Here is a 9,273-nt window from a genome sequence, read left to right as displayed (position 1 = left end):
TCTAGTACTGTAACAAGTGCTCCCATCCTGATTGCCTTCCAGATACCTGCACATCCCCACTAAGTGAACATTAGTGCCCTCCGTCTGAGGCTGCCCTGGCCCCTATTGCCAAAACCCAGACTTCCCAGAAAATCCAATCAACCAAGTACAGTCCAAGTAATTTGGCTGGTTTTACATTTAGATTCGTGCATATTTCCCCATTGGTCATAACTTGGGGTAAAGAGTTCAAGGGACTAATTTCTCAGTTATTCACTATAACCTTTCAAAATAGCGATGAGGGACCATGTAATGTTTAGCAGCATAAGCAAAACATATGCTCATATGTGTGGATATTTTTAACATTCATTATAAAGCAGTCCATAGCCATGCCACATCGGACAGATGTTCTATATTTACACACCCTAGCAGCACCTTATAAAACAATTCTTGAATGGAGAAGGCTTTGTGTGCAATTTGACGTGTGCGCCAGTGTGCAGTATGTTGCTTCCCTAAACCTAAAGCTTGTTTTACATTCATGATAGCACTCTGAGCTGCTTGCTGGGAAGCCAAACGCTCTGTGAGGAAGCTAGGAAGAGAATGTACACATCATTTGGTAATGTCAGTATGTTTCCTCTATTCAGGGAGGGAGCCAAATGCAAAAAAACCTAATATGAAAAAGAACTGAAATTTACCAGCAAAAATGAGTACAAAAGGTAAGAAAATGACCTATAACATATTCCCTAGAGATTTTTTTTGTCACTGTAATTCCTAGTCTTTCATGAGCATAGAAAATCCCAGCCTTTAATCCCAAAGAAATACTAAGATAACTAAAACATGGTTTTGACTGACCATTTAGCCCACCTTTAAAGGTATATATTATAGTTGTACTTTATCTTATTTTAGGTTGAGCTTCCCTGAACAAATACATTTAAAAACACAAGCGAACGAATTTAAATTGAAGAAGAACAATAAATGTTGTTGCTCTTCTTTTTTCAAGACCTGGCTGTTGGCTGTCCTTTGTTGCTCTGCCATTTCCCAGGGAGTAGTTGGAGCATGGCTAGAAGCAAGAATGACTAGAAAAAAAAAATAATCCAGGTAGCTCATTCCAGTGATGTACAAAAAATAAATAAATAAAAATCTCCCCTTTCCCCCATTTTATTTTCCTTATGAAATAAATGTTGAAAACTGAACATTTTATCTACAATGTAAAGCAAAAATTGGGAGAGGTTTGTTTGTGGCCCCAGCCATTGTGCAGTATACTCTGGGGCTCTATACTCCTGCATGCATTTGATTCAGTTGCCTTCTGTTTCTGGGTTAATTGTTTAAAAGTGGTCACTTTTCAGCTATATATTTCTTTAAAAAGTTTGTTAACAGGGAATATGTTGCTACATGTGCTTTGCCTCTGAACAGTAACCTTTGGGTTACTGTCTCCAGACAGCTAACAACGAATTTTCTGTACATGATACACTACTCGGTGTTTAAACCATTGCTTCGAGGCTGTAATTACTGTGTCTGCATTGCCATAATGCACAAGGTTAATAAGCTTCTCTGTCAGCATTGTGTGTCACCCTGACAGAGACTAAAATCACTGGAAGCCTGGCCTAATGGACCAAGGTTAAAGATATCACATTGTGTCTTCAATTTGGCTTGTCCCTGCCCGATGAGCTCTACGGGCTTCAATTATGTATGTATGAATTTATCCCAGATGGTACTGAGTTCCCTGACTACTGTGACAAGAAAATAGAGGCAGAAACCTGGATGTTTCTGGTATGTGGGCCACTGTAAATTTAGGGAACACACTAATGATATCAAATGGCAATTTAATTTTGGGTGGTTTTCTTTTTCAGATCAAGAGTGGCCTCAGATACAATGGGCTTGCTCCTTTTTTCAGGCTGGTGCCTGTTGCCATTTCTGCTTCTGAATTCCCTCTATCTAATCTGAAGGACCTTTTATCTCATCAGCTTGATAGGATGCACCACAAAGATCCTCTGAGTTCGCTTTCAGAATTGGAGGTTGGTGCCTCTGGACTTGGAAAGACCAGCATCCCTAGTTGTGGGCTGATCATAGGACTTACTAACTCAATGGGACTTCTAAACAAAGCACACACTATCCTTAGCACTAAGGGGTTGTAGGATTGGGTCCACAATAGAGTTTTTCACAGTTCTTTAAGAAGGATTACTGTAAGGAAGACTACTAAACACTGTCCCTGCAGTCCTTCTAACCAAGAGCATAGTCAAAGTCTTCTGACTCTACAGTTTCTTCTAAATTATTTAGGTCAGTCCTAGAAAAATGTACTAATTATTTGCTGAGTAAAAGGTAACCCACATAAAGGGGGAGATGATTAATGCTGACATGTCATACTGCAATGCTGCAGTTTCTAAATAAATAATATAAGTTTGCTTCCTCTCTTGATGTAAAGAGGTTTTATAATTCAGGGAATAATGCCACATTATCTTTCTACTGCTGGATAATCACTTTGCCCTTTAAGAAGGCATCAACTACCATGTCAGTCCCTTCAGGAGTTTGAATTCTCTTCTCCTGCAACAGGGGCTCATCCATCAAACACAGTTATAGAACTGATGCTTGTTGTCTATTACATATTGCATTACTTTGAGAAATAAAATAAGAGAGGCAGTGGGCCCAACTCTGATGTCAAGTACCCTGGCACAAATCAGGAGTAACTTCATCAGAGTCACACTGGCATAAAACAGGTTTAAGTGAGATTCTAATCAGCCCCATTATTTTAAGGTACATTCCTTAGGATGCAGGGTTAAGGGTCTTACTTCTGCCTTTCCTGACTCTTGGGTGCTTGTTTTCTCAACATTACCATTGTGTTGATGCTGGCTTTTTCACATATACGTTTATAAAGCATATAAGAGGGACATACAGAACCACACTCCTTTTTGTTGCATTGCAAATTTAATGATTCCCATGACAAAACATGTAAACTTGTATTAAGAAAATACCCCTCTCAAATGTCATGAATTTTGTCATGGAATTAGTGGATAAAATGACTGCCTTAACATACGTAAATGTGTGGACAGTAATTAAGTGTTTTTCTATTTTGCTAATGTAGCAAGAAGAAAGTCAGATAAAGGAATGCATACAGCTTCTCTATGCCTACAACAACCTCACTGGGGGGACTAAATGAAGATTAGAGGTGAATTTCAATTCTAGTCTGTGAACCTCAAAGAAACAAGACAGATTGGAGCTCATGCTACCGTGCTAAAAATAGCTGTGTAGACATTGTGGCTGGGGCTGGAGCTCGGGTACTAAAGCCTAGGGAAGAGAGGGAAGTGGACAAATACAGCTTGAGAGGATGATTATTATTATTTTTATAATTATTTTAAATTGCTCAAAAGTGTGCTAGTCAAAACATACTGCAGATAAGAAGACAAGGTGGAAAGACCAAGGTTGCAACTTATAGCAAGACATTGGAAGCTAAAATGGTTCATTTTTGCAGGTTTGGGCGTTTCAGAAGCAGTCAGTCCAATAATAAAAGTATCACTCTGAAATATTTCAGAGTAACAGCCGTGTTAGTCTGTATTCGCAAAAAGAAAAGGAGGACTTGTGGCACCTTAGAGACTAACCAATTTATTAGAGCATGAGCTTTCGTGAGCTACAGCTCACTTCCTCAGATGCATATCGTGGAAACTGCAGCAGGCTTGCCTGCTGCAGTTTCCACGATATGCATCTGAGGAAGTGAGCTGTAGCTCACGAAAGCTCATGCTCTAATAAATTGGTTAGTCTCTAAGGTGCCACAAGTCCTCCTTTTCTTTTTACTCTGAAATATGTCTTTGATATGGTACATTTTCTCTTGACTTTTACTTCCAGATCCTAATGCATGGGGATTTGAAGTGATGAAGAGTGAAGAAGCATGTAGAGTGAGATTTGAAGAAAATGTCTGTGTTCAGGACATCCTACTGGAGGGATTAAAATCTCATTAAGGTGTAAAAATCTAGGCATTTAATAACACAAAACAAAATGTACCTTTGTTAGCATTTAATAGGATTCACATTGTATGTTCCAGCAGCAGTCTCTTACCTGGTGATACTCAGCACATGTAAAGACGATGCTGTAAGGCTGATCTCAGTCAAAAGAGCAGTTTAAAGTTCAATTTGCAAAATAATGTTCTCTTTCCATTCAGGTATAAATATTTTTGGTGCAGCTGGGCCACGCGACCTTGCTAGAAAGAAAAGGGGAAGTTGTCTCTTTTTACCACAGTCCTCTCTTCTCTCATCTTACCTTATAGACATAGGGCTAAAATCACACAGCCTTGTGCAAACTGGGTCCCTTCTGCCCATTAGGGAGAGCCAGAGGTACTCCCACCATGTACCCTTTCAGGAGGGTTCCTGCTAGGGGAGGACAAATTTAAGTTACAACCGGGGACCCCAATGGCAGACGCTGCCTAGGAGATGCACTGAATCAGTGCAGCCCCAGCTGCCCTAGCCACAGCCTCTCTTTGACTAGAGTTGCTCACTTTTTGGGTATCACTGGACTTCTCAAACCAACTGGTGGAAGAAAGGCTGCAGTCACCTTGCACTGTTGCTACCTCATGCCTGGCTGATATTGCACTGTTGGAGACCTCCAATGGTGAAAGCTAGCATGGACTCTAGGCTGAAATTGAGTCAGTAAAGACAGTCTTATGGAAATTGGTTTGCAAAGCTTGTTGAGGAAGCACAAGTCCAGGAGAAACTAAATGAATTCTTTGCTTCAGTCTTCACGGCTGAGGATGTTAGGGAGATACCCAAACCCGAGCCGACTTTTGTAGGTGACAAATCTGAGGAATTGTCACAGATTGAAGTGATACTAGAGGATGTTTTGGAATTGAGAAACTTAACAGTAACAAGTCACAGGGACCAGATGGCATTCACTCAAGAGTTCTGAAAGAACTCAAATGTGAAATTGCGGAACGATTGATGATGGTTTGTAACCTGTCCTTTAAATCAGCTACTGTACCCAATGACTGGAAGACAGCTAATGTAACGCCAATATTTAAGAAGGGCTCTAGAGGTGATCCTGGCAATTACAGACCAGTAAATCTAACGTCAGTACTGGGAAAATTAGTTGAAACAATAGTAAAGAATAAAATTGTCAGACACATAGAAGAACATAAATTGTTACGCAAACGTCAACATGGTTTCTGTAAAGGGGGATCATGTCTTACTAATCTATTAGAGTTCTTTGAGGGGGTCAACAAACATATGGACAAGGGGGATCCAGTGGACATAGTGTACTTAGATTTCCAGAAAGCCTTTGACAAGGTCCCTCACCAAAGGCTTTTACGTAAATTAAGTTGCCATGGGATAAGAGGGAAGATCCTTTCATGGATTGAGAACAGGTTAAAAGACAGGGAATCTTTAGGGTAGGAAAAGGAAAATTGTAAGAATAAATGGTAAATTTTCAGAATGGAGAGGGGTAACTAGTGGTGTTCCCCAAGGGTCAGTCCCAGGACCAGTCCTATTCAATGTATTCATAAATGATCTGGAGAAAGGGGTAAACAGTGAGGTGGCAAAGTTTGCAGACGATACTAAACTTCTCAAGAGAGTTAAGACCAAAGCAGACTGTGAAGAACTTCAAAAAGATCTCACAAAACTAAGTGATTGGGCAACAAAATGGCAAATGAAATTTAATGTGGATAAATGTAAAGTAATGCACATTGGAAAAAATAACCCCAATTATACATACAATATGATGGGGGCTAATTTAGCTACAACTAATCAGGAGAAAGATCTTGGAGTCTTCGTGGATAGTTCTCTGAAGACGTCCACACAGTGTGCAGCAGCAGTCAAAAAAGCAAACGGGATGTTAGGAATAATTAAAAAAGGATAGAGAATAAGATGGAGAATATCTTATTGCCCTTGTATAAATCCATGGTACGCCCACATCTTGAATACTGCATACAGATGTGGTCCCTTCATCTCAAAAAAGATATACTGGCATTAGAAAAGGTTCAGAAAAGGGCAACTAAAATGATTAGGGGTTTGGAACGGGTCCTATCTGAGGAGAGATTGAAGAGGCTAGGACTTTTCAGCCTGGTAAAGAGGAGACTAATGGGGGATATGATGGTCAGAGGGTGGAGATGGATGGCAGGAGAGAGATCACTAGACGATTACCCGTTAGGTTCACTCCCTCTGGGGCACCTGGCATTAGCCACTGTCAGTAGACATGATACTGGGCTGGATGGACCTTTGGTCTGACCCTGGCCATTCTTATGTGCTTATGTTATGTCTTGGATCTCTGTTCATAGGGAATAGGGCCATGAATTGGAGGGCTATCCAGAAGCCTAATGGGAAGTAGCTGAGAAGTATGGCCTCTCTTCTGAAAGTGGCCCGTGCCCTTGTAAAGGTTTAGAGGTATCACCAGCTGGAAAATGGATGCAGAACCTGGCTGAAGTCAGTAAGCCTGTCTAGAAAGCAGATTGGACTGTGTGGCGAACGAGGGAGATACCGGTATTATTTTGTATGAAAATTGTATGTACCTCAGTTTACCTCCTTGATTTGTTCTGGCTGGCTGAATGGAGTTAAATCAAAGGAGGAACAAGCAGGAAACAAAACAATGACAGAGATAAAGTATCTCCAATGAGAATAATACCAGGGTCCTTAGGAAAACAATGGGTGAGCTAGTCATTGGGAACCTGGCTAGCAACAGGCAGGCAGGTATTAACAGGCCTATTTTTCCAAGGCCAGAGCCTAAGATCAAAAGAACAATAAGCTACTAAAAACTGATGCCTAGAGAGAAAAAGGTGGGTGAGCAGGCAGCAGCTGCTCAGAGATAGACTCTGCTGGACGGACATGGAGAGAGAGAGAGAGAGAGAGAGAGACTACAGGAGGAAAGACTGTCTCCTGCCCAGATAAAGACAAAGCCTGCAGCAGGACCATGGAACTAAGGCAGGGGCTCTGTGGGATGTCTGGGACAGCTAGGCTCACCTAAGTTTTGGGAGAGGTGATGAGCTATCGGCAAGACCCAGGTGTGCAGGCCTGTTGTGGGTTTAATCCTTTCTCCCTGCTTGCAGAGTATGTTTAGCAAATGGGCAACATGGCTGTTTGAAAGGCTCTGTTCTGAGTCACTTTAACCAACCACTGGTCACAGGCCCCTGGAGAGGAGTGTCTTGCAGGTGCCAATTGCAGTGGGGCTTGGAGTGCTAACACAGTTGGAAAATGGTGGGCTGCCACCATGGCATCCAGCCTGAGAGGGGCAGAATCATAGGGTTCCAAGGGCACAGCAGTAAAGGTAGCAAAACCTGTTACTTGAGGGGTGCAGTTATGAGGGAATACAAGGGAGTATAAAGCATCACTCACCCTGTGACTGTGGCAGGTCAGTGGGAATAGGAGGTGTTGTAGTCTGGTGAGTTAGTCTAATGTAGGCTGGACCATGGGGTTCTACTCCGGGAAGTGTGCAGATAGAGGCCTGTCACTTGGAAAGAGTACCTATGGTAGAGACTGGGAGAGAGATTACAGGTGCCGCTTGTCCCTGAGCCCTCACATGATGGTTGGAGGAAGAACGGAATTGCGAGAGTCCTGCTGGTAAGACACAATGCAAGAACACATCCCTACTGAATAGATCACAGAGAACTGCATTTAAGTCAGAACACTAGGCAAATCCCAAGGCCAATGGGTCAGGTGCCAACAAGGCTCAATGAAACCCAGCTATATATTTCAGTCTCATCAGGAGCAGCCAGGACAGCCGCATTAACACTCTTTTAAGTGTGAATTTGTGTGGCAGTCTACTAGGATTCTCTTGCCTGCATTTTTTGGCGAGATAATAATTCAACAACCTAACAGATACTGAATTACCCACAAGCTTTCTGACATCTGGGCTTTTACTTTATCTCAGACTTCACTTAAAATAACCTTAGCTGGATTACAGGCCTATAATTCTTGTAAAGATTTATTTAAATATTTATAGAATGTGCCAGGATAAAAAGAAACCCCTTCCTCCCTACATCACCTGCAGCAGTATTGGAAGATAAAAGCCTTGATGATTCCAAAGAGCCTGTGGAAATGTGTAACATTTTGGATGCTGCTGTTGTATTCACTAATTAGACTAGAAAGGATTTTATGTTTTTTTAATGTTATTTTAAAATCATTTGAAGAATTTCTATGTGCTGACCTTCTCTTTCTGGTCTCCATCCTTCTCTCTGGTTTCAGCGATTCCTGCTGTTATGTAAGCAGTTGACTTGGCAAAGTGCAGCAAGCTGTTTATCCTCAGACATACTATTTCAGGATGGCTGGGTCCTAATCCCTTGGGTTGGCTGTAGTCGCTGATTCCAGAAGCAAATACCACTTCATGGTAGCAAGCCATTAACCAGTTATATGCAGTTTTGCTCTGCATTGTTCAAAATAAAAAAAAAATTACCATGAATATCATAAGAAACAAATTAGCACTTTTGATCTCTGTGATCTTCAGTATTGTTCACTCACCTGTACAATAACATATTTGATCTAGGAGACAACACTTTGCTAACCTAAGAAACAATGTCCACCAACTCTGTCTTCTCTAACATGGCTGTTCTAGCATTTGTAAGATTTGAAGGCAGTCAAGGACCTTTTCTGCCTCTGAGAGATAATATCTCTTTTGGAACCACTCTTTGACCTTTTAAATGGAGAGAGAGAGAGTGTGTGTGTGCAATTCATTGAAAATTAATAGTTGCTCACATAAACAAAAGTAAGAAAATATTTGCTGCCCCAACAGAATAGCAGTGATGCATTATACAATGGTTGACTTCAAAAACTCAACACTTACCCACAATTAGAGCATCTCTTTCTCTCTGTGACCCTCCTTTGTCAGCTGTGATCTCTGGGACAGTGCTGATAAGGTCTAGGATGAAGCTTGTGAAAGCCAGAGAGAAAGCCTTCTAAGGCAAAGGTACTCACTTTTGGAACAAATTCTAGGAGGAAGTATAGGCTTGCCCTCTTTAAAACACTAAGGTTCGCTCATTTGCCAAAGCCTTCTTGTCTTAACAGAAAACAAGGAAATACTAACATGGCAAGAAAAAACAACCCTAGAAGAGATTTGGATTCAAGGAGAGAAGAACTGAGTTCACTCTAACGCCACCATGAACATTGCTTTAAAGACACCAATTCCGTTTAGCACTTTGGGAATGGGCACTGCAGTAAAACCATAAATGGACAGTTACCACCAGAGTGGTATTGGACGCTGTGAAGTCATTTCCTATAAACAGTCTAGCAATTTCTCAAAATACCTCTGCGTGCGACCTGGATAAATGTTGGCATACTGGTGGTGACCAAAGTAAGTTTAAAAGATCAAGATGATGTCGTTATAGTTAACATT

At 41.3% G+C, this 9,273-nt stretch overlaps 1 long non-coding RNA gene across 1 annotated transcript; it reads left to right on the top strand.

Annotated features, from left to right (window-relative positions):
• Positions 1-1,916: 1,916 nt before the first annotated feature.
• On the top strand, positions 1,917-6,426 carry LOC140905935 (uncharacterized). The gene is made up of 4 exons (XR_012156990.1): positions 1,917-1,991; positions 3,056-3,139; positions 3,814-3,927; positions 6,230-6,426. It is a non-coding gene; the product is annotated as an uncharacterized LOC140905935 (long non-coding RNA).
• Positions 6,427-9,273: the final 2,847 nt, after the last annotated feature.

This window comes from Lepidochelys kempii, chromosome 2 (genome assembly GCF_965140285.1).
Source record: "Lepidochelys kempii isolate rLepKem1 chromosome 2, rLepKem1.hap1, whole genome shotgun sequence".
In the NCBI taxonomy this organism is placed as follows: Eukaryota; Metazoa; Chordata; order Testudines; family Cheloniidae; genus Lepidochelys; species Lepidochelys kempii.
This window is presented reverse-complemented; position numbering and strand designations above follow the sequence as displayed.